At 40.1% G+C, this 24,197-nt stretch overlaps 1 pseudogene; it reads right to left on the bottom strand.

Moving 5' to 3' along the window:
* The window catches only part of LOC132654513 (baculoviral IAP repeat-containing protein 1a-like), a 53,090-nt pseudogene that overhangs the window by 9,213 nt on the left and 19,680 nt on the right, over positions 1-24,197 (bottom strand).

Below are 24,197 nucleotides of genomic sequence, written 5' to 3'. Positions count from 1 at the left end.
GTGCTGTTCCCATACCTTCCCATGTAGGAACATTTCACACTGTGAAGCCCAGGAAAGGTTTAACTAATGATGATTTAACAGTTCTAACAATTACTAGCCAAGTAGCTTTTCCAGCTGAGACATGAGCTGGAGATCCAAGCACCATCTTTACCTAGTCTGGAGAGGTCAGACTCCGTGGAAGTTTGGATGGATAACTTCTCCATGTGGTGGAGGTTTGGGAACTCTCCAGGAAGGAATGAAAGCACATCTGCTTTGCCATGTAGTCTCACAGACAGTTCTTTCAGGCCCAGGAACTTGTCCAAATTTGCAAAGAGCTGATCTGGAAAGCAGCACATAGTTCCCATCACTCAAGGTCCCCCGTGGAGGTTCTAAGCTGTGCTGTCATCTTTAGCCATTTTAATGCTTTCAGGATGAAATTCTGAGACTTCCTAACATCTGTGTAGGAAGCACAGCCATGAAGATACTGCCATCTGCTACATCTGCTGATTAGATACTACAGGGGAAGCTCTGTGCTGGTCTCTAGACTCACAAAATATATAAAATTTTCCCCAACCAACAAACAGCATGGGAAACAACTGGTTTTGCACATGCAAACGATTATAGTTGAATTCTTACCTCCAACTTACATAAAAATGTAACTCAGATCCTCTCCACCAACCGGATCCTGTGCATCTTCTTCCAAAGTCTGTCCAGGTAATTCTCACACCCTCCTCTCTCATCCATCCCCAAACTGCCTAGATCTAGTTTGGATCCCACATCCAGTACCTGCGTCTAGTCCAGCTACCTCTGCCTGTGTCACTGCCAAACTGTAGAATTCTTTCACAATCCACCCTGCCTTCCTTTCCATCCCCAACCTTCAGCCACATCCTACACAATCTTCTCCAGGGTCTAAGTGGGTGAGTTTTCCTGATGCTCCCCACCTCCTATCCTCCCCAACCCCCACAAGCTTGGACTAAAATGCATATCTTGCATATCAGCTCAGGCTCCGGTGTCCACCTGAGCCATATCCAACTTGTAGGCCCAATCCAACCCTCACAATCATAAAACTGATGGAATGACAAAGAAAATCTAGGATTTGAAAATAAAATTCAATAAAGATAGAAATACTAAGGAGTCAATCTAAATATATATATAATTGAAAAACCCAATAACTGAACTAAAAAACTCAAAGGACAGACTTACAAGTAGAATGAATCAAGCAGATGATTCAGTATGAGGACTTGAAGATAAAGTACATGAAATAAGCAAAGAATATGCGGGGAGGGAACACAGCAAAGAAATATATAGGAGATGTAGGACACCAAGAAAACACCCAACTTTCGAATTTGAGAAATAGACAAGGGAGAAAAAGCCCAGGTCAATGACATAGACCAGCTCTCCAACAACATCATAGAAGAAAACTTGCCCAGATTAAGAAAAGACATACCCATACAGAAGATACAGGAAGCACAGAGAACACCAAATAGAAAAATCCTGAAAAGAAACTCTTCATGGCATATTTTTTTACTTTCAATAATTTAATTACTAACTACACTTTAATGCTGATGTCTTTTTTTAACCTTTCAACTATTGTTGTTTCTTTTCTTTTTTATTTATTATAATTTATTCAATTTGCATCCTAGCTATAGCCCCTCCTTTATCCCCTCCCCATCTGACCATCCCTCCCTTTTCTCCTCCCATGCCCATCTCCCAGCCCACAGATAGGAGAGGTCCTACTCTAGTTCCATCTGACCCTAGCCTAACAGGTCTCATCAGGACTGGCTGCATTGTCTTCCTCTGTGGCCTGGCAAGGTTGCACCCTCTCAGGGGAAGGTGATCAGAGAGCCAGCCACTGAATTCATGACAGTCCCTCTTCTCTTTACTAGATACCCCACTTGGAGACTGAGCTGCCATAGGCTACATCTGTGCAGAGGTTCTAGGTTATCTCCATAAGTGGTCCTTGGTTGGAGTATCAGTCTCAGAAAAGACCCCTGTGTCCAGAATTCATGGTTCTGTTGCTCTCTTTGTGGAGCTCCTGATTCCTCCAAGTCCTTCTCGCCATTCTTTAATAAGATTCCCTTCATTCTGCTTCATGGCATATTTTAATGAAAACATTAAGTATACAAAAAATTTGAAAACATCAGGAGAAGAAACACAAGTCACACATACAGGAACACCCATCAGAATAACAACTGATTTCTCAATGGAAACACTGAATGCCAGAAAAGTCTGTGTCACTGCATATCAAATTCTAAAAAACCACAACAGACAATCTAGATTAATACTGATAGTAAAACTATCTTCCATACTTGATTGGGGGGAAAATTCTATGATATAAATAGCCTACGAAAACTATATCCAAAAAACCAACCTAAAGAAATTAAGGGAGACATTATTTCAGACTGAAGAGAGGGGTGAACTGAGCTAAGAGATGAAGAAAGAATTTTGAAGGTATGATTAATAAAGTACAAAGTACCACTGAGAGCACAAACAACACCAGAAATCAACAACGCATCACTACAAGCAACATATGCTCTTCAATAATACCTTCAAATATTAATGGTCCCAATTCTCCAATCAAATGATTCAGGCTGGCTGAATGAATCAAGAAATAAAATCATGTCAGGCAGTAGTAGCACAACCTTTAATTCCTGCACTGAGGAGTCAGAGGCAGGTGGATCTCTGTGAATGAGGCTAGCCTGTTCTACAGAGCAGGTTCTAAGATAACCAAGGCCAAACAAAGAAGCCCTGTCTCTAAAAACATCATCATCATCTAGAAACATAATAATAATAATAATAATATTATATAATAATAATATTATTATTATATTATTATAATAATATTATTATTATTACGAGCAACATATCTTAGATTTAAAGATAGGCACTTACTAACTCCCCCCTCTCTCTTATGATTCCCTGCACTGTGACCAAGTTTTGGTTATGAGTCTCAGCATCTGCTCTGAAACACTGCTAGGTAGAGTCTTTCAGAGACCCTCTGTGGTAGGCTCCTATCCTGTTTCTTGTTTTCTCCTACATCCAATGTCCATCCCATTTGTCTTTCTAAGTAAGGATTCACCAACTTACCCTGGTTCCTCTTTCTTGTTTATCTTCTATAGGTGTATAGATTTCAGTATGTTTATCCTATCTTATAGGTCTATATAAGTGAGTATATACCATGTGTGTCCTTCTGCTTTTGGGATACCTCACTTAGGATGGTCATTTCTGGTCCCACCATTTGCCTGCAAATTTTATGATTTCCTCATTTTTAATTACTGAGTAGTATTCCATTGTGTAAAAGTACCACAATTTCTGTATCCATTCCTCAACTGTGGGACATCTAGGTTGTTTCCAGGTTCTGGCTATTACAATTAAAGCTGCTATGAACATGGTTGAGCAAATGTCCTTGTTTTGTACTTGAGCATTTTTTGGATATATGCCTAGGAGTGGTATAGCTGGATCTTGAGGAATCACTATTCCTAAATGTCTGAGAGGACAGGAGCTCCACAAGGACCAAATATATCAGGGAACAGGGGTATTTTATGAGACTGTTTCTCCAGCCAAGGATCATGTATAGAAATGACCTAGAACCCCTCCTTAGATATAGCCCATATTAGCTCAGTATCCAAATGTGTACCTCAGTAAGGGGAAGAAGAACTATTTCTGACATGAACTCAATGGCTGGCTCTTTGACATCCCCCTCCCCCAAGGGAGGAGCGACTTGCTAGGCCACAGAAGAGGACATTGCAGCCAGTCCTGAAGAGACCTGATAAGCTAGGGGCAGATGGAAGGGGAGGAGGTCCTCCCCTATCAGTTGACTTGGAAATGGGCAGGGAGGAGATGAGGAAGGGATGGCAGGATTGGGAGGGAATGAGGGATGGGGCTATGGCTGGGATACAAAGCAAATAACCTGTGATTAATATAAAAAATAAAAATTATTGTAAAAAAAGAATAAAGCTTCTATGAATATTAAAAAAATAAATAAAGATAGGCACTTATATAGAGTAATGAATAGACAAAATACTCCAATTAAATGACACTAGGAGTCAAGTAGGCATTGTTATGCTAATATCTGACAAGATAAACTTTAAACAAAAATGATGTAGAAGAAATGAGGAAATATACTTCACTGTAATCAGAAAATAGCTAACCAAAACACATTATTATTATAAACATATATTCACCAAATTCTGGTGCATCCAATTGTATAAAAAGTGTACTACTGGAATTAAAGACACACACTAACAGCAACGCATTGGTATTAGCTGATTTCAATACCATAGTTTCTCCAATAGAATAAAAAATAAGCATAAAAATATCAAATAAAATTGACATCATCTATGAAATGTACTTAACAGATGCCTATAGAATATTTTACCCAAACACCAAAGAATATACAGTCTACTAAGCTACGCACACAAGCTTCTCTAAAATAGATCATATTCTGGGACATAAAACAAATGTGTACAAATTCTGAAAGATTTAAATAACTCAGTGTATCCTGTATGACCATAATATAATAAAACTTAAAATCAACTCCGAACACATCTCTAGGAAATACACAAACTTATGGAGATTAAACACATTACTGAATGATGAATGGGTCAAAGAACAAATCAAACAGAAATGAAAAAGTTTTCCTATAACTAAATAAATACAACACAACACAAAAACCTGGAGACACATTAAAAATAATCCTACATGACAATTTTATAGCTCTAAGTACTACATTAAAAAAAAACATAAAGTAGAGATCAATGACTTAATAGTACAACTCAAACATTTGGAAAAATAAAGAGAAACCAAACCCAGATCCAGTTAATGGCAAGAAATATTAAAACTCAAAGTGGAAATTAATGAACTAAAATAAAACAACACCAGGAATCAACAAGTAAGAATTGTGGCTTTTTTGAGAAGATAAACAAGATTGACAGGCCCTTGGCCCAACTAAACAAGTGAGGTAACCCAAACCTGGAAAGACAACTGTCACCTGAGGTTCCTGGCTCAAAATCTCATATATGAGTATATAATCTGGAGTAATAGCATAAGACAGGGGGGAAAGGCCATTGTGAGGAGAGAAATACCAACAGAGGGGAAATCGCAGGGTTCAAGCAATGTAAAAGAGTAAATAGGAAAAACAGGGGAATTTAAACACAGAGGAGAGGAAGGAGACAAATAGAGAAGGAGGATGGAGGGACTATTAACTATCTACTTAAAAATACCTATGATACATTTAAGTAATATATAAATATGTGCTTATAGACATACATACATATATAAATACCATACAAATATACATAATTTAAATGAAAATTTCCCATCGGCGCCGACAATGCTCCTCCCAAATGCCCTAGGTTATCTAACAAAAATCCTGACACCAGGCATGAGAAGCCCTCTTTTTGTGTTGTCAGTCAGGATTGTCTAAGAAGCTCCCAAAATATTAAAGACTATTTCTGATGGCATTGTTTGCCTTCCAGAGGTGGAAGATATATCTCTATTGCTGAAGAGACCATGCACTTCAGACACAGGACCTTAAGATGTGAGCTGGAACTGACCTGAGAGCCTCCTCCCTGAGGACTAGCTCTTGTTGCACCCGAAGGCAGCATGCAAGCTTCCAAGGGAGGGAAGCAACCAATTCTTCACAGCTATGATATCTATGAACCACAGCAATGACCAGCGTGACACAATACTTCTAACGGTGTAATAGTGGCGTTTATACCTTAATGGTAACCAACCATCTCTAATTGGACATAAGGTCCACTCAACAAGAGGGAAGACATGACTGGTACTGGAAACCTAGCCAAGTTCTCAGGGCTTGCAAAGCTTGGATGCTGAAGAACAACCTCCAAATACCACTGTACTAAACCAGCATAATCCCTAAGTACATTCTCCATATCTGTCCTTGTGCCCACAGACTATTTCTACCCTCATCAAAGAAACTTCTCTTTGCAACAGAGGAAGACTATTACAGAAAACTGAAACTGATCAAAATTAAGAATTGTGATGCCTAGTCCCAACTGACACATCTACAACGTGACTGGTTGGCCTAAGGCTCAGAGATCACTGTGGGAAAAAGAATAGGGAATATTCTAAGAGCCAGAGGAATACCAAGTTTTACTGAGGTTCTTTCTTCTGGAAATGTCAGAGAATCTACACCCATGAAGACTCACTAAGAAAGTTTCCTAAACATGACCTGAACAAGATTCACACCAATGGACATGCTAACATGGACAGGCTGAAGCTCATGAAGCCTCAACCACGAGGAAGAATGTCAGGCAACTAAGGATGCTAAGACAGGGATTAATACTCTTCCCAGAGAAAGAGCACACCAAATGGTTATACAATGACAAATGGTCAGCACTCTGTGTGTGTGCAACATTGTATGGACTGATATGGATGCAAATATATATACATATGTGTGTGTGTGCAACATTGTATGGACTGAGCAGGTTGTATATGTGTGTGTGTGTGTGTGTGTGTATGTATGTGTGTATAAAATGTCTAAAGAAAAAGGTCATAAATTCGATTGAGAGCAAGGGGAGTTCATGGTAGAGGTTGAAGCAAAGAAGAGGAAGGGAGGAAAATATAATTGTTTTACACACACATATATGTGTATACATATATTCCAAAATATATAAATACACCTGAATGGTTTGTCCAATGTTACTTGTGTGTGTGTGTTTCTGCCTTCTGTTCAATAAAAAAGCTATTAGTTAATGCCAAGGTATTTATTCCACTACTGTAAACTTAGGGTAATAGTGACCTGTTGGTTATTTTCTTAGTTCATAGGCATATTTTTTTTCTTTTGTATTCTATGTCATAGTTAAGAATCCATTTTCAAATCTAAGGTCTTAAAGATTACCTGTTATGGTTTCATTCTTGAACTGTCATTGATCTACTTTGAGCTATATTTTTTATCCTATCTCTCTTATCTTTAATTTTTAAAACTTTTTTGAGATTAAAATAAAATTACATTATTTCTCACCTTTCATTTTCTTTTTACACTCCCTTCCATCTATCCCTCCACCTACATTTTTCTCATTTCTCTTATTTTGAGACAGGATCTCAAGTTCCGAGTCTGACTTTAATTTAGTATGTAGCCGAGGCTGCCCATGAATTTCTTCTGCACATATGTGTGTATATATATATTCCAAAATATATAAATACACCTGAATGGTTTGTCCAATGTTACGTGTGTGTGTGTGTGTGTGTGTGTGTTTCTGCCTTCTGTTTAATAAAAATGCTATTAGTTAATGCCAAGGTATTTATTCCACTACTGTAAACTTAGGGTAATAGTGACCTGTTGGTTGTTTTCTTAGTTCAAAGGCATATTTTTTTTCTTTTTTGTTCTATGTCATAGTTAAGGATCCATTTTCAAATCTAAGGTCTTAAAAATTACCTGTTATGGTTTCATTCTTGAACTGTCATTGATCTACTTTGAGCTATATTTTTTATCCTATCTCTCTTATCTTTAATTTTTAAAACTTTTTTGAGATTAAAATAAAATTACATACTCCAACCAAGGACTATTCATAGAGATAACCCAGAAACCCTGCACAGATGTAGCCCAGGGCAGTTCAGAGTGCAATTGGGTTACATAGTAATGTGAAGAGGGACTGCCTCTGACATAATCTGATTGGCCTCTCCTTTGATCACCTCCCCCTGTGGGGGAGCAGCCTTATCAGGCCATAGTAGAGGACAGTGCAGCCACTTTTGATGTGAATGGATGGACTAAGATCAGAAAGGAGAGGAGAACCTCCCCTATCAGTGGACTTGGGGAGTGGCATACATGCAAAGGGAGGAGGGAGGGTGGGATTGGGAGGGGAGGAGGGAGGGACTTATGGGGGGATGCAGAATGAATAAAGTGTAATTGATGAAAAATTTAAAATAAAGGGAAAATTAATAATAATAAAGTGAAGAAAATGGGAAAAAATAAAATTACATTATTTCTCACCTTTCATTTTCTTTTTACACTCCCTTCCATCTATCCCTCCATCTACATTTTTCTCATTTCTCTTATTTTAAGACAGGATCTTAAGTTCCCTGACCTCAAATTTGGTATGTAGCCGAGGCTGCCCATGAATTTCTTCTGCCACCACCTACCATGTATTGAGAATACAAACAAGAACAACCTTGCTCAGTTTGCACAGTGCTGGGAATTCAACCCAAGATATATGGATGTTTATGTTATACAATGCATGTTTATGGCATATCAACATTCTACCAGCTAAACTACATTCTTATCCTGCTTTGTCTACCTGTTGCATGAGAGTCAATCAGCTCTTTTGGAATCTGTGAGTGGATATTTTTCATCACATTAAAATTTATTTTCAAGGATGAGATATATAGAAGCAGAACTATCCAGCACACAGGGAGATTAAATCTAACCTGCGCAAGCAAAGACACTATCTATAAACCAAAACCAAAACCAGGAGGCACATTTTTAAAAACCAGGAAAAAGTTGTATTTAATGTTTACCTAAAAATGCATATATAATATATGTAAGTATAGGTGTACATATCAACATAACTGAAGTGAAGTTATGCCACTGGAGGTGAAAATGCCATGAAAAAATAAAGTTCAAGTGCAAGTTATAAAAATTTCTCTTCGCATTGTGATCAGGAGATCCGCCCCTCCACATAGGCTTTTGCTGTTTCCTTTGGTTGCCTCACAGAATTTGATGACAGCATCCTATTACTCAAGACACCACATACTTCAAGCTCAAGACATGAAAGAATCTAGAACTGTCCTTGGAAGCCTCTTCCCTAAAGACTCTCTCTTTCTCTCTCTCTCTCTCTCTCTCTCTCTCTCTCTCTCTCTCTCTCTCTCTCTCTTTTCTCATTGAACTTGTTTTAATGGGTCTCAAAATTCTGTGACAGATTTTTGGTCAAGTTGTGTCCATTAAAAAGTACTGATTTTGAAAACTAATAACTTAAAACTGCCACATACACACAAAAGTACAGGAAACATTCTTCTTTTCTTCTGAAGGTTTTACGATGTATTGTTATCATTAACCAGTCTTTTACTATTAAACTTAAATGGCCAATTGAGACAAACAGTTCTGAGACCATTCTTTCACCACTGATTAAGACAAAGAAAACAAACAAACAAGATTAACTCTCACAGTACCCTAAGGTGCTATGAAAGCTGTCAAGGGAGAAAAGCAATTCACCGTCTTACCCAGCCACAAAGCCTATGAACCATAACAATGACCAGCATGGATGGTATATCCTATGGTATATTAATGGCTTTTTCTATCTTGGAGGTAACCAACACCTACCCAATAAAATGTAAAGGCTGCTCAGTAATAGGAAATTCATTCCTGCTACCATAAACCTAGCTAACTTCCTGTGGCTGGTAAGGTCATGGACTCTGAAAGACAGCATACTCTTGCCATTTGCTAAACAAGTGTAATTTCTACCTGCATTCTGAATACTTATCCTTATATCCACAGATAAGTGTAGCTGTCGAACTGCATCAAAGAAATAAAATAGCCTCTTCTTTCTTTTTCTTTTTCTTTTCCTTTTATTTGTATGTGTGTGTGTGTGTGTGTGTGCGTGTGTGTGGTTTTTGGAGACAGGGTTTCAATGCATAGCCCTGGCTGTCCTGGAACTCACTCTGTGGACCAGACTGTCTCAGATTCATAGAACTTTCTCTGCCTCTGCCTCCCAAGTGTTGGGATTAAAGGTGTATGCCACCATCACATGTCAAATTAGCTTCTTTTTCACAAAAGATAGAGATTATAACAGAAGTCCACAACTGGACAAAATCTAGAGAACAAGTGACGATGTGGAGCCCACCCCAATTGATATATATAAGACTGCTCTTATACCCAAGGCTCAGGGAACATGGTAGGAGAGGGGACAGGAAATTTGTAAGAGCCAGAGGATCAGAATATCTGCTACAAGATAGTGAGTTCCATACATATGACTAGAAAGCTACACCATAAAATCTCAACAATGTGGTTGCCTAAGCAAGGCCTATACAATGACAACACCAGTTAAAAACAATATGGGTAGTCCCACCCCTAGATGAAGAGCTATGTGTGCTTAGTGGACACTGAGGGGGGGACTCAGCATCTCCACAGACAATGCCCAGCAGGTTATCCAATCCCAAGCAGTCAGCCCTGAACACATACGTATACAAGCAACACTAAGAGACTCAGCAGTTTGTATTCATATATGTGTTTATATATACAGATATGTAGACTAGGTTGACAGGGAACTGGGGAACAATAGTAGGTGTTGGAGGGAAGAGAGCATGGCATAGAAAGTATGTAAATATAGCACTCATGTATGACATTGTCAAAAATATAATCAAATAAATGTCAGTAAAAACAATAAAACAGGCAAACAAAATAAACAGAGAGATAAAAAGAAGGAAGGAAAAAAGAAATAAAAAGGAAAAAGAAAGATTGAAAGCTCATGAGGCCTCAACCCTACACAAAGAACTATAAAAACCTAAGGGATGCTAATGATGGGAAAAACAGTCTTCCCAGGGAAGAGCATGCCAGTTGGTTATGTACTAACAAATGGTCAGCTCTTAAGTCATATATACAAGTAGTAGTATTCAGACTGAGCCGGTATTTAAGTATTGAGAAATGTATACACATAATTAGTATACAAGTATATTAGAAATATATATACACGCATGTATGTATATATGTCAATATCAATATCAACAACTAATTTTAAAAACATGCCATGAATCTGAAAGAGAGCAAGGACGGGTATATGGAAAGGCTTGAATGGAAGATAGGAAAAAAGGACATGATATATTTTATAGTTTCAAAAGTAATTCTTAAAAAGAAAAAGGACAGGGCTGGAGAAATGGCTCAGTGGTTAAGAGTGCTTTCTGCTCTTCCAAAGGACCAGGGTTCAATTCCCAACACCCATATGGCAGTTCACAGCTATTTGTGATGACAATTTCAAGGGATCTGACATCATCACATCAAATGCACATAAAATAAAAATTAAATAAATTATTAAAAAGAATACAAAAGTCTTTAAAAAAGTTAAAAAAAAGAAAAAGGACAATACAGACAGAGCAAAGAATACTTGAGCATATAGCATGCTGCTAAAAAAATTCAAAATTCTGCTACTAACAAAAACAAAATTTAAAAATTAAATATTTGCCATGGTATAAAGACTGAGAAATAACTGAATGAAAGATAGCAAAGTCTAGGAGCTGAAAAGATGGCTTGGAAACTAAGAGCTCCTGTTGTTCTGCAGAGGACCACAGTTAGGTTCCCAACACCCACATTAGGCAGCTGAAACAACCTGTAACCACAGCTCCAAAAAGATCTGACACTCTCTTCTTACCTCTGAGGGCAACTAAACATACAAGCACAGGAAAACAGACAATTAAATAAACATATTTTAAAAGACATCATTGTAAAGTCTATTCTGAAAACTATCAAACAGCGCTTAGCAGAAGACATAAATATTATTTATGCAGAATAAATGTCTTCTGTGGAGAAGCCATTTCTTCCTCTGGGCAGCGAGAGTGCAGAAGGTTCTCCAGCATCATCTGACACACAATGCCCCATTAACCAACAACAAGCTACTCAAGCACCCTTCTGAGGACCTTGAGAGACGAAACTATGGTGGCAATATTTTCCTAGTGTTCTCTGAGTTATTGAAACCCATTCTAGGATTCAGGACCTTATACACTGCCTCAAACAGTGAGAGTATTCAGATCTCTCCTATCGAGGCACATCCATGGCTTGTGTCTGAGAAGTTTCACTCATCTAACACTAAGAATGAGAAACCACAGAGTCAGCCAGACTGCTTGTGAAAGCACAGGGATACCTGGTAACTGGTTTGTCCCTGAGACCTCAAGAGACTGCAGGGCAGGCAGGGTGAGAAGCAGCTCCTGTTCTGCTGTGCTGAGCTCCAGCCTGCACATGGAACACTTGGTGACAGAGGTCTTATTCAGCTCCAGAGCTGGGTGGTTGCTTTCAAGAAAGCCATTGCTGTTGGACAAGCAGAGCTCAATATTCTGTGAAGCTGAGAAGACTTCCATTAGGACCCGGAGCAATGCTTGGTCTGCTGGGCCCATGTCAGCCACTGCAACTTGCAACCTAGGGATCTTGTGTGGCTTGGGTGAGAGTTTCCAATTGCCAGAATTTATTTTGGGTAGATGGCTGCGTTGGTTATTCAGATTATTGATAAAACTGTAAACGGTCTCTTGATTTTTAGCTAAAATTTCTGCCCATTCCTTCATATGTTCAAAGGCAGATGCATAGTCCTCATCTATAGTTGGTGGCTGTAATGTTTCATAACACTTTTCATGACTGAATAACCTACATTACGTGACATTTTATTTCCATTCATGGAGACTTTTATACTCGCCAACAGTAATAGGCTTTCTGGGTGGTCCCTAAAGTACTGGGAATTCAATACATTTAAAGCCAGTGTTCTCCCTCGAAGGAATTGCAAAATCAATGGAGAACATGCAGAAACTGTGTTGCTTTCATAAGCAAAGTTTAGAGCAAGTCTCTTTAGAGCAGACTCTTTGCCTCTTGAAACCACTGGGCTTCCCTCAGAGCCAAGCCTGTGGAGAGAAGGGAGGTAGAGGAAGATGTACCTTCACACCTCTTTGATTGCTTTGCTTGTCTGCTAAGAGTCGATTAGGACTCTTCTCTCCTTCCCATGACCCCCATCCATACCCTAAGACTCTCTCATGTTTTCATAGCATCAGTGTGGGGTACTATGTCTATTCCTCTCATTTGACAGGGACTTGGATATCCTGGCACCCTAATTTCCCTTTAGGATCTCAGGAGACCAGCCTGCTGCATGATGCCTTAACACTGGTTGCTTTGGATCTGGCATGAGGACTGCTGTCTCTAGTCCTGCATCCACTCTCAAGATGCCACAGGAGTGCTCTCTCACCCACAGCTCCCTTCACCTCAGTGCTTTCCTCTAGGCGCTCCTTGGACAAGTATAAACACACTCTCCTGTCCAAAGCCCACGTACAAATACACAGAATCCCATGTGCTTTCAAGTTCTTACCGGCTTGGTGGGATGAACTGGGTCCTCGTGATTGCTTTCACTTGTGATTTCCTTGAAAGGGAAATATTTTATTAAATTAAAATTTGCATGATAGTGAGACATTATGTTATCATTGAGAACCCAATGTCTTCTAGACTTCACTCTGTTTGTGGCATGTATCTTACCAACTGAACAATGTTTCTAGCCCTTGCAATATCATTTTGAAATTCACAAATACTGTACACATATCACTTCAACCCAGAGTTGATTATCTTTTCAGTTTTCACCCTTTTCTCTTCATTTTTTTTTCCGATTTGTTTGCTGTCAGTTTTTTTGTTTTGTTTTGTTTTTAGAGTTGGGGTTTTATTTTATAATCCAGGCTTATCTTGAACTCATAGCCATCTCCTTGCCTCAGCTTCCAGAATGCTATATTGTAAACATGAGCCATGATTCCCAGCTTTGCTTTTGCTTTGTGAGAAGGCAATCATAGCACACCTACCAAACAACTGCAGCGCGCAGCAGTTGAATTCGTAGTTGTGTCTTCTGTTGCAAAAATAGATTTCCTGATTTACTATTTGGCATTTGGTTTGGTTCACAAAGCACATTCATGGGCCACAAATATGTCTCAGTCCTAGAGTGCTTGCCTAGAACAAAAGGGTCTTGGTTTAAATACAAGAAACAACATCAAAAGGCAAATCAGCTGGACATGGGTGCAGACATTTGGAACCATAGCAATTTTAAGGCCAAGGCAGAGATCAGAAGTTCCAGGTCAGGTTTGGCTACACAGAAAATTCAAGATCAGCCTAAGCTGCAAATCTGAAAATCTGTCTCAAGGAAAAGTCCAACTAAGGAAAATGACACATTTGTTTAAGGTTCAAAAGTTCTAGCAGAAAGTCTAGCCTACTGCCATGCAAGAAAAGGGAAGATGGACAGTTTAGTCTATATTTTATCAAGTCAAAGTCTAAAAGGGTCTCAAGCATCTGAATCTTCTGGGAGAAGGGCTCACTGTTCACTGTGAAGCCCCATCTATTGCTATCATGTGGCATCTGCTTCTTAGACTCTCGTGGACTCTATCTAACTATGATACATTTACAGTTGACAATCACAGCTCAACCCAACAATGATGTGTTGCTGAGTCAGAGAAGGGGCAGGGCTCATTACCATGGCTTCCAGAAGTGCATGGTGGCTCTCAAGGGCTGGAATCACTTCTGCAGAGGACTTCAAGTTTTGAAGAAATACACAACTATGCAAAGAAGATAAAAGTCATGAAATGGTTCCATGCAGTTAAGTGTTTGTATTAGCTTTGTGGAGAACATGAAGATTCAGGACCAGGAGTGAAACAGAAAGTGAACATTTTCAGTGACTCTGTCAGTCTTGCATCCTGTATAACCTTCAGTCTGTGGGTTCCATTAACAATGCATGTGGTTTGTAAAGTAATGGTGAGGATATTGGGGGAGTGTGTTGGGGTTAGAACAGAGTTAGTTCCTGTCCATGAAACCAGCTAAAATAATCAGAAAGAATAGAAAATAGTGACACAGCACTGTGGGTGCATTGCTCGCTGGATGCTAACAGGTTCAGAGAGAGACCCTGCTTCATGGGAACAAGAGGTTGACATAAAGGAGAGGAGACTTCCTGTCTCCCTTTGGCCATATGTAGAACACACATTGCACACACAAACAAACATTACCTAAGTGAAAAAGGTAAAAATAAATAAAAATTCACACAGTAAAATATGAGCAAACTCTATAGAGTCATGGAAAAAGAACAACAAAGGACATTAAAAGATACTAAACAAAGTGTATAATTAAGAATTTAGTTAACAATAATTTTTAACTATATCAACTCTTGTCAAACTATCAGAAACAAACCCACAAGATCCAAGTGTTCCAACTACATCAAATTTATGTTAAGTATAAAAACATAGATATCACACAAATAAAATTTTAAGGTAGATATCCAGAGCTGAGAGATGGCACAGTTGGCAAATGCTTGCTGGGCAAACATGGAGACTGGGCTCAGAGCTCCAGCACCTGTGTAATAGTGAGGCAATAGGGACAGTGTAATCTTAGTGCCAGAGAAGGAGAGACAGAAAGACCGTAGGGGCTCACTAACCAGCCAGTAAGTCTCATTGGCCAGCTCCAGGCTTAATGAGAGACCTGTCTCACAAAATAAGTTGGACAGAACTACAGACATATTTCTGAATACACAGAACATGTTGCTTTCAGGATAGAGAGGAGCTGACTCAGAATTTCCTCCCTGCTGTCTCCCTGTCACAGTACTGGAAGAGGTTTTTCAGTCTGCTGAGGGAGGAAGGCCACCTGCATTCTACAACATCACCATTATGTCAGACAAGATGAGGCCAACTTGAAGAGTGGCCTGAATCTTTGCAGATAACCGACTGCTTTTGAATTGGACTTGAGGCTGCTTCACAGATGCTCTAAATCTGGTCAAGCTGGGTGTGGTGGTGCAGGCCTGTAAATCTCAGCACTTGGGTCTCAAAGACAGGTGGATCTCTGGGTTAATGGCCAGACTGATTTACATAGCAAAGACAGAACAGAAAGGGCAACAAAGTGAGACCCTATTTCAAAAAGGCAAAAAGAAAGAAAACAAAAACCTAAATTAAATCTGGTCAAAAGCACATGGCCCAGAAACTCTCTAAAGGTCTTAGCAGGGAAGGGTCTAGGAATGCTATCTGGCTTAATGGACATCCTGTCAAAATTCCTTCTAAATATTTATGTTCCTATGCAACGAATGCTCCTGCTTTGATCCTTGGCTATGTAAGCTTCTCACTGTAGTAAAGAGAATAATTGGTTATTGAGTGTTCAGCCATACATGAGACATCTATGTCAACCTCACACCAAGGCTCTGGGAGCATCTGATGGCACAGCCATATCCATTGGAAACAGCAAAAGTCATGAAGCCTGCACAGCTGTTTGACAGGGCTCTAGCAAAGAAGAGCCAAATGCTGCAATCATTTTCATTCTTTCCCTCTTTTGTAGGTTTTTAGGATCTATGCGTTTTATTTGGAGGGGGATCCTTTCTGCATTATGATTTTTTTCTCTCTTTTTCCAAGAAAATTATGTCTGAGTTATTTCCTTTTATGAAAAATAACATTATCTGGCCACTGTTTTGAAGGTTTCCTTATGCTTTGGAGATCACTGAGCACAGATTAGCATGTAAGCTAGAAATTATTTCATGAAGCCGTTACTACAGGAATCTTTTGTGTATATCTGCCCTTAAGCAAACTCAAACAGTATAATTGGTACAGGGGAAACAAAGACAGCTGACAAGCTCTGACTGGCCAGAAAACCAGGTAACAGATTCAAGGCCTCCCTTTACAATACGCTTAGAACTCTCTGAAAATTTAGTTTAAAGATAGGGGGTCATACAGGGTACACCCCTGGAGGAAGAGAACTGATTAAATAAGACAGATTGAGTGAAATAACTTGTTCCTACTTTATAGTGTAGATGATGACACAAGTAGTAAAAGGAGTTGTGTATTAATATTTGTTCTTCATTAAAAAGAAAGTTCAGGTGTTTTCTGTTTGTCTGGAGTGCCTTAAATCTACAAATACCACCAGCCTAGAAGCAGGATGTTATATAAGAAATGTGTTTGCTTTGGATAAGACAATCTTTAGATTCTGTAACTTGGAGTTATAAGGCTTATAATAAAGATAAATTGGCTCTGTTTATATTTTCTAATCATGACTGAAGCTGTAACACTTCCTAATGAAAAATCAAACAAATCTTCTGTACTTCTTGGACATGTTAGTCTGTCATTAGTCTATCTTTGTTCTCTGAAACCTGTGTAATAAAGAAGCAATCTCATTGCTAGTCAATCAGAACTGCAAAATTCCCCTGAGCACCTCTCCTGACTCACTCCTCTCTCCCTCACCAATTATCTCCTCTGCACACCACTCTCTGTTGCTCTCGTTCATCCATAAGCCCTGATCAAAGTGGCAGAGCTTTCTGAGCCACGGTTTGGAAGACTTTTCTTTTTTAAAAAGTATTTTATTCTTTGGAAATCACAGATGTGTGTACAATGTTTGTGGATTATATCAACCCCCACTGCCTTTCTTCAGTTTCCCCAGACTCCTCCTAAAGTCAGGTCGCCTCCCAGCTTCATATCCTCTTTTAACTGAATTCAATTAGTCCTGCTCATGGGTGACTGGACCTGGGGCCATCCAGCAGAGCTCAGGAAACCTCAAGGCCCAAGGCTGAACAAGTGTCAACAGCTCACTTCCTACAGGTGGGGCTTGGCTTGGCTGGATTTGGGGCAGGCTTGTATGGATAGGCAACCACAGCAACTGTGAGTTCCTGAGGGAAGGACCCTGCTGTGCACAAAACAAGACAAACCCAAGCTGTCCTCTACAGCCTCTGGCTCTTCTGACATCTTGGGCCCCTCTTCTGCAATGGCCCTTGAGTTTGGGAGGAGGAAGTGTTCCCTCAGGAATGAGCACACCCTGTCACACACTGTCTCCACTTTGACCTTGTTGTAAGTCTCTGGAATTCTGTTCTTGTTAAGGTCTGAATTTATGTTCATTCCAGACTGCCATTAGCAACTGAGAGCCCTGGGGTGTCCCAGAGAGACACTTGGAAGAAAGGATATGGTCATCGTTTCCAATTGTAAGTTTACATCTTGCTGTTGTCTATCTAAACAAAAGCTGGGGCTAAAGAGATGGCTCAGTGTTCAAGAGCTCTGGCTGCCCTTCCAGAAAGCCAGAGCTCAATTCCCAGCACCCACATGGCAGCTCACAACTGTCTATAACTCCTGCTCCATGGGATTTGACTTCCTCACACATGCAGACAAAACACCAATGTATAAAATAAAAATGAATAAGGTAAAACAAAACAAAACTTGGATGTGGTGGAACATGGGAACATGCCTGTCATCCAGCACTTTGGAGGGGGAGGCGGCAGGATAAGAGTTTAAGGCCATCCTCCCTAAACACTGAGTTTGAGGCCATCCCGGGTTATCTGGCACTCTGTCTCAAACACCCCTCTACCAGCTGACCAGCCCCCCAACAAACATAGCAGGCAAGCCAATCAATTATGGTAGCACATGGCTGTGCATCATGAGAGTAAGGCAAGAAGATGTGAGTTCAAGGGAAATCTGAGCTATACTGCAAATCAAGATCAGCTACACAGTACATTTTTTTTTTCTGAAACAGGTTTTCTCTGTGTAGCCCTGGATTCCTGGGACTCACTCTGTAGACATAGTAGGGTTCTATCTTAAACTATGTGAGCGCTGGAGCAGTAGTTCAGTGGCAAAGTGCTGTTTCTCACTCATGACATTCTGGATTCAACCTTCTGTCCCCTTCCACACACACACAACAGATATAGAACTAAAATAAAAAGAAACAACAAACAACTGCAGAAGAACAGGCAAAGTTGAAGTTTCATGTAGATGTGTGTGTGCTTTTGTTTGGTAAAAGGACTGTGAACTGAAAATCAGGACTGTGTTTGCCCCTGGATGAGGAGGGCAGCATCCTCAGGACAAGAGAGTGGCAAGGTGGCCTCTGAGGCATTGAGAGACCTTGACTTCTTGACTTTAGCGCTCAGCTCCTAGGCTTTATTGTTATTGTCCTTTCAACCAGATACGTAAGTACAGTAGATACGCATTACATATCCTAGTTTTAATTATAATAAAACAAAGTTTGTTGATAGATTCTAGAACAAGTTTTAAGTACAACCAAAATGTCTCCCAACTTGCCACACAGCGTTTAAGAAGAAGACCCTGACATTCTCAACTATTTTCTACATACTCCTAAAGAAAAAAGGAAAAAAATGAGGCCTGAAAATGTCTCAGTGGGAGAACAGTCACTACTCCTGTGGAGGACTCAGGCTTGCTTCCCAAAACCCATATCAGGCAGTTCACAGCCTCCTGTAACTCAGTTCTAGGATATTTGATGCCCTCGTTCTGACCTCTGTGGGTACCAGGCATGCAAGCAGTGAACATATATACATGCAGACAAAACACCCAAAAATCAAATACTTTAAAAAGTAAGTAAGAGAAAAAGAAAAAAGTGACCACTGATGTCACTCATCTTCTAACTGCAAAATGAAATGGATTATCTATCTTTGTATTTATTTATTTATTTATGGCAAGGATAATTCTTGCTATATATCCCTGGGCTGCCACAAAATATATGATTTTAGAAGGAAGAGAACTAAGAAGAGCTATAGAGAGATAAGAGAATGTAATGGGAGGATGGTGGTGAGCATGACTGTAGTAAACTGTAATATATATAACATATGTAAAACATAATGTATATATATATATGCAATGTTATTGTGTGTATTAATGCACACTAAGAAAACATTTTAAGGAATATTTTAAGTGATTCAGATACTATTAGCATCCTATTTCAAGACCAGATGGTTATTTAAACCATTACATTTAAATGTTGATAATTAAACTTAAATCAATTTAGAGCACTTTTATGTATATGTTGGATGGAAAGAAAACACACTGGTGGAACTGAACACAGACTGCAGAGGCACCAAGAGTTGCAGATTTTCCTGCCTTCCAAGGGAAACCGGATCAAAAGACTCTTATTTCTTAATAACAAGTGCTGGATTTTAAGACAGATCAACTTTAGGGTAATCCATATCAAAGCATTTAATATAAAACCAAACGAGGTTTTTCTTCATTCAGCTTCCTGAGAGCTAGGACTTCATGTGTCAACCACCTTGCCCAGAAATACCCACTTTTCAATCTGCGCATATTGATATTTATCTTTGAAAAATCTAATTACTACACAATAACAAATTTCATTTTGCAAGTGGACCTTTCTATGGTTTTCTTATGTAGAAGAGGAATAAAAATACATTTGAAGACTGAAAGAAAAGGGGTGAGAGTAGCTCTATTGTAAAGTGATTGCCAGGCATGCTCAAACCAGTGCTTCTACCACCAACACTGGAAAAAGAAAACCACTGGGGAAATCTTAGACATTAGAAATAGAAAACTGTAAAGCATTCTAAAAGGAGGTGAAAAGAAAAACTAGTTTGCACTCATAAGAATCAGAAGGACCTAGAAGTGGCAGACATGATGTGGCCTCTGCAGTGGGCTTAGGTGGCTGAGGCAGGAGGATCATGAGATCCAGTCCTACTAGACAGAATTGTTATGACAATTTGTGCTACACAGATCCTGTTTTTAAAAGTGTATACATAGATCCAACAAAAACTATGATCTTACTATAATGAGAAAAAAAGCTAGACAGGGAGAGTGTCAAGGAGGGAAAGGAATGAAGATAGAAGAATGAGCCCTTCACAGTAGGAACCAAAGAGTGAGCAGACACTACCCACAGATAACAAACCTGGATAGTGAGGGAATAACAGAGGAAGTGAGTTCAAAGTCAAGAGAGGAAGTGAGTTCAAAGTCAAGAGAATTCACTTTGTTCACTTTGGGAAAAACTTGGTGTGGTCTGCTAATGGGTCGTCACCTTCTTCCCACTTCTCCATACATCCTCCACAGGAAAAACACCGGACAAGATCCTTTTTGCCTAGGAAAAGGAGATGGGGTCAGCTCAACAGCACATACACCTGTCAACTCACAAATTTGACTCCAGATTTCACTAGTGAAATCCTGCTTGCTCCTCCAGTTGGATTATGTGGCAATACCATGCACATGAGGCAAGAGTTCACACAGGACTCTTGGTCCTTCCGTGGTCTGGTCAGCAACAGTCAGCAACAGTCACTGAAGGTTCCTGTGCACCGTGTGCTTTGATGAAACCTCTCCCAAACCATCATCCTGAAAGATTTGCCATCAGGATCTGGAGTAGGAGCTCCGTGAGAGCAGAGATTTCTGTCTGTTCTGGACAATGATGACTTATGGGACATTCATAGACATAGGCAACCAACAAGCAATTGCTTACTGAGTAAATCAGAAGAATATACTTGTAGCTGGGGCAGGATGGAAGAGCAAACTTAGAAGCCTCTATGCAAGGCAGGTTATGAAGAATCCCTGTCTCTCCACACATTATTGCCAGCTCTACTCCTCTAGAAATAGGAGCACATCATCCGTGACACTCAGGCAAGGCTGGCAAGAGAAGACAATTCGTTAAGACCAGGTGGTGAGTTTAGTGCCAGTGGAATAGGCCTGTCAGATGAAGTGACCTCAGGATCCCCAAGCTCAGAGGCTGAGCACCAAGGGAACTATAGAAAACTGAAGGTCTTATGAAGCCCCAAAGAGATCTATGACAAACAAAAATAGAGAAAAGTGCAATTCCAGGATTAGATATGTGGCAGACACAAAATTCTGAGTCAAATGCTAAAGAGATGCTCAGCATGAAGAGCACTGGCTGCTCTTGCAAAGGAGTCAGGTTTGTTTCCAGCACCACATGCTGGCACACGGCAACTATACCTCCAGTTCCAGGATCCAACACCCTGTCTAGCCTCTGAGGGCACCAGGCAGACATGTGGCACCCATACTTACATTCAGGCAACACTCACACACAAACGTACAAATAAGGGGGAAAAACCTGACTGACCTGTGTAGAAAAGGCCTGCTTTGACAAGAGCTTCAACAGCCACAGGTGACTTGTGGGGCCAGTCCTTAAAAGTGTCCTTCCTCAAGTCTTCATTAGCAAAGACGCTGTCATTGCAGTAAGCTTGGGGAAAAGATGTGGGTGAGAAGATCAGCTTTGATAACAAAGTTCAAGTTAGGTGTGTGTATAGGTGGAATGATGTCATAATCTGTGCTTGTGTCAGAATAATTGAGGGTGGTTAGAAGAGCGGGAAGAAATAAGAGGTACAAGAAAGACCATGTTAGAACTGCTGGAGCAGAGTGGCAAACACTGGAGTATTCCATTCATTCTATTAATTTCTGTGCATGGTCCCTCTGTTAAAGTGTAACTTAAGACTATCCTTTGGTCATCTAGAATCAGGATACAACAAAATCAAGACAGGATTCCAGTTTTCAGGTCAGTGTGAAGATTTGAGAAAGGTCATTTCTCCTGTGGCTTTCTTAAAAGCAGTCATTTTGATGGCATGCTCTTTGAGATCACCACACTCATCCTGGCTCTGGGCCACTGGTCTTCTCCACACTGTGAAGACTTGAAAATTACACTGTCCCCACCTTGGTCTGACAAGTTTCTCAAGATGAAAGCCTGCTGTGTTCACACATAATCCTAGATTCCTCCCTTTTTTTTTTTCCTTTTGCTTTAAGTATTTCTTTGGCATTTAGAATATTACACTTTAATTTAAACAGAAAAATATTTTTAGATTCTAAAACTTTTTATTTTATTGACTTTTGACTTCTGTTAAGCCACAATGTCATAGCAAATAAATTTTACTCTTTTTCAACAATGTATCCTATGTATATATTTTTTAAAATTTTATTAATTACATTTTATTCACTTTGTATTCCCCCCTTGAACCCCACCCTCCTCCCCTCCCAATCCCATCTTCCCTCCCCCTTTTCATGCCCCACTCATGCCCTTCCCCAAGTCTACTGATAGGGGAGGTCTTCCTCTCCTTCCTTCTGATCCTAGTGTATCATATCTCATCAGGAGTGGCTGCATTGTCTTCCTCTGTGGCCTGGAAAGGATGCTCCCCACTCAAGGGTAGGTGATCAAAGAGCACCTACTAAAATCTGCACACCTAAAGAAACTAATCAAGAGAGAGGACTCTGGCTATAATGCTCAATCTCCATCCCGAAAGGCAAAGAGGATGGATATCAGAAAAAGAAGAAAACAGAAAACAAGTTAGGGGCCTGCCACAAAGGGCCTCTGAAAGGCTCTGCCCTGGGGACTATCAAAGCAGATGCTGAGACTTATGGCCAACTGTTGGGCAGAGTGCAAACAATCTTATGAAAGAAGTGGGAAATAGTAAGATCTGGAGAGGACAGGAACTCCACGAGGAGAGCAACAGAACCAAAAAATCTGAGCACAGGGGTCTTCCCTGTGACTCATACTCCAACCAAGTACCATGCATGGAGATAACCTAGAACCCCTGCACAGATGTAGCCCATGGCAGTTCAGTGTCCAAGTGGGTTCCATAGTAATGGGAACAGGGACTGCCTCTGACATGAACTGATTGGCCTGCTCTACTGTTTTTCTTAGTTCTCACAAGTATGTTTCTCTGGTTGGAGCAGGCTGGCACTTGTGTCTTTCTTTGGCTTCCTTCTTTATCTGATCATTTCCTTCACCTATATTAGGAAGCTGTCTCAGGACTTAGAGTTCTGTGTATGTTCATGTATGTGCAGGTATACGTGCAGGTATATTGTTCAGATATCTGTGGAAGTCAGTGGACAACCTTCAGTGTGTCTCCCTTGTTGTGAGGGGCTTTCACTTCCCTGGTGTGGTTGAAGAACCCCAGGATTCCATCTTTCCCTGCTTCCCCAGCAGTGAGATTACAAATGCACAACAGTAACACCTGGCTTTGTCACATGGTTTCTGGAGACAGAATGCAAAGCCTTATGTTTGCAAGGAAAGCACCCTGCATTTACTGCCCATCCCTGACCCTTAGAGTTCCTAAGCAGATAAATACTTTCAGTCATTCTCTTCCTGCTCATGACTTGCTTCTTTAATAAAAAAGAGCATGCTGTGTAACACTGTAGATTCTTCCAGTTTTGCTGTGGTAGAATTCATGATCACACCTTTTTGACAGCCCATTCCCCATGGTGACAATATCACTTATTTTGTAGGCTCTTGCATATGTGGCCAAAGAAACAGCTCTGCGTTCAAAGACCAAGAGAATAAACATTGTCTGCATCTTCTTTTTCCGTTTGTGTTTGTTATTTAGCAAGTTACTGGAATACAGTGTTTCCAGAGAGAAGGATGCCATCTCTCTCTCTCTCTCTCTCTCTCTCTCTCTCTCTCTCTCGGTATATGTGTGTGTGTCTGTGTGTGTGTGTGTATGTGTGTGTACTCACTTGATTATGAATGTGTGTTGAGTGTTTTGCCTACACTAAGCATATATGTATACCACAGGTTGGCTGGGGCCCCAGGTGGACAGAGAGGATGTTACATCCCCTCGAGATGAAGTTAGAAATTGTTGTAAGCGACTACCTTGGAGACACTTTGAACTGAAACTGAGTCCTTGGCAAGAACAACAAATACTCATAACATCTGAGGCGTCCCTTCACCCTCATGCTCACTTGGTGAAGGAGGCACAATGGTTTGCCATGTAGGCTAAGCTAAGCTATCCTTAAACTCATCATATTTCTGCCTCAGCTTTTTTAGTGCTGGGATTACAGGCATGGACCTCTATACTTGGCAGTAA

Source organism: Meriones unguiculatus, chromosome 6 (genome assembly GCF_030254825.1).
Source record: "Meriones unguiculatus strain TT.TT164.6M chromosome 6, Bangor_MerUng_6.1, whole genome shotgun sequence".
NCBI classification, from domain to species: Eukaryota; Metazoa; Chordata; class Mammalia; order Rodentia; family Muridae; genus Meriones; species Meriones unguiculatus.
Note: the sequence above shows the minus strand (reverse complement) of the source record. Positions and strands in the feature narration are given on the sequence as shown.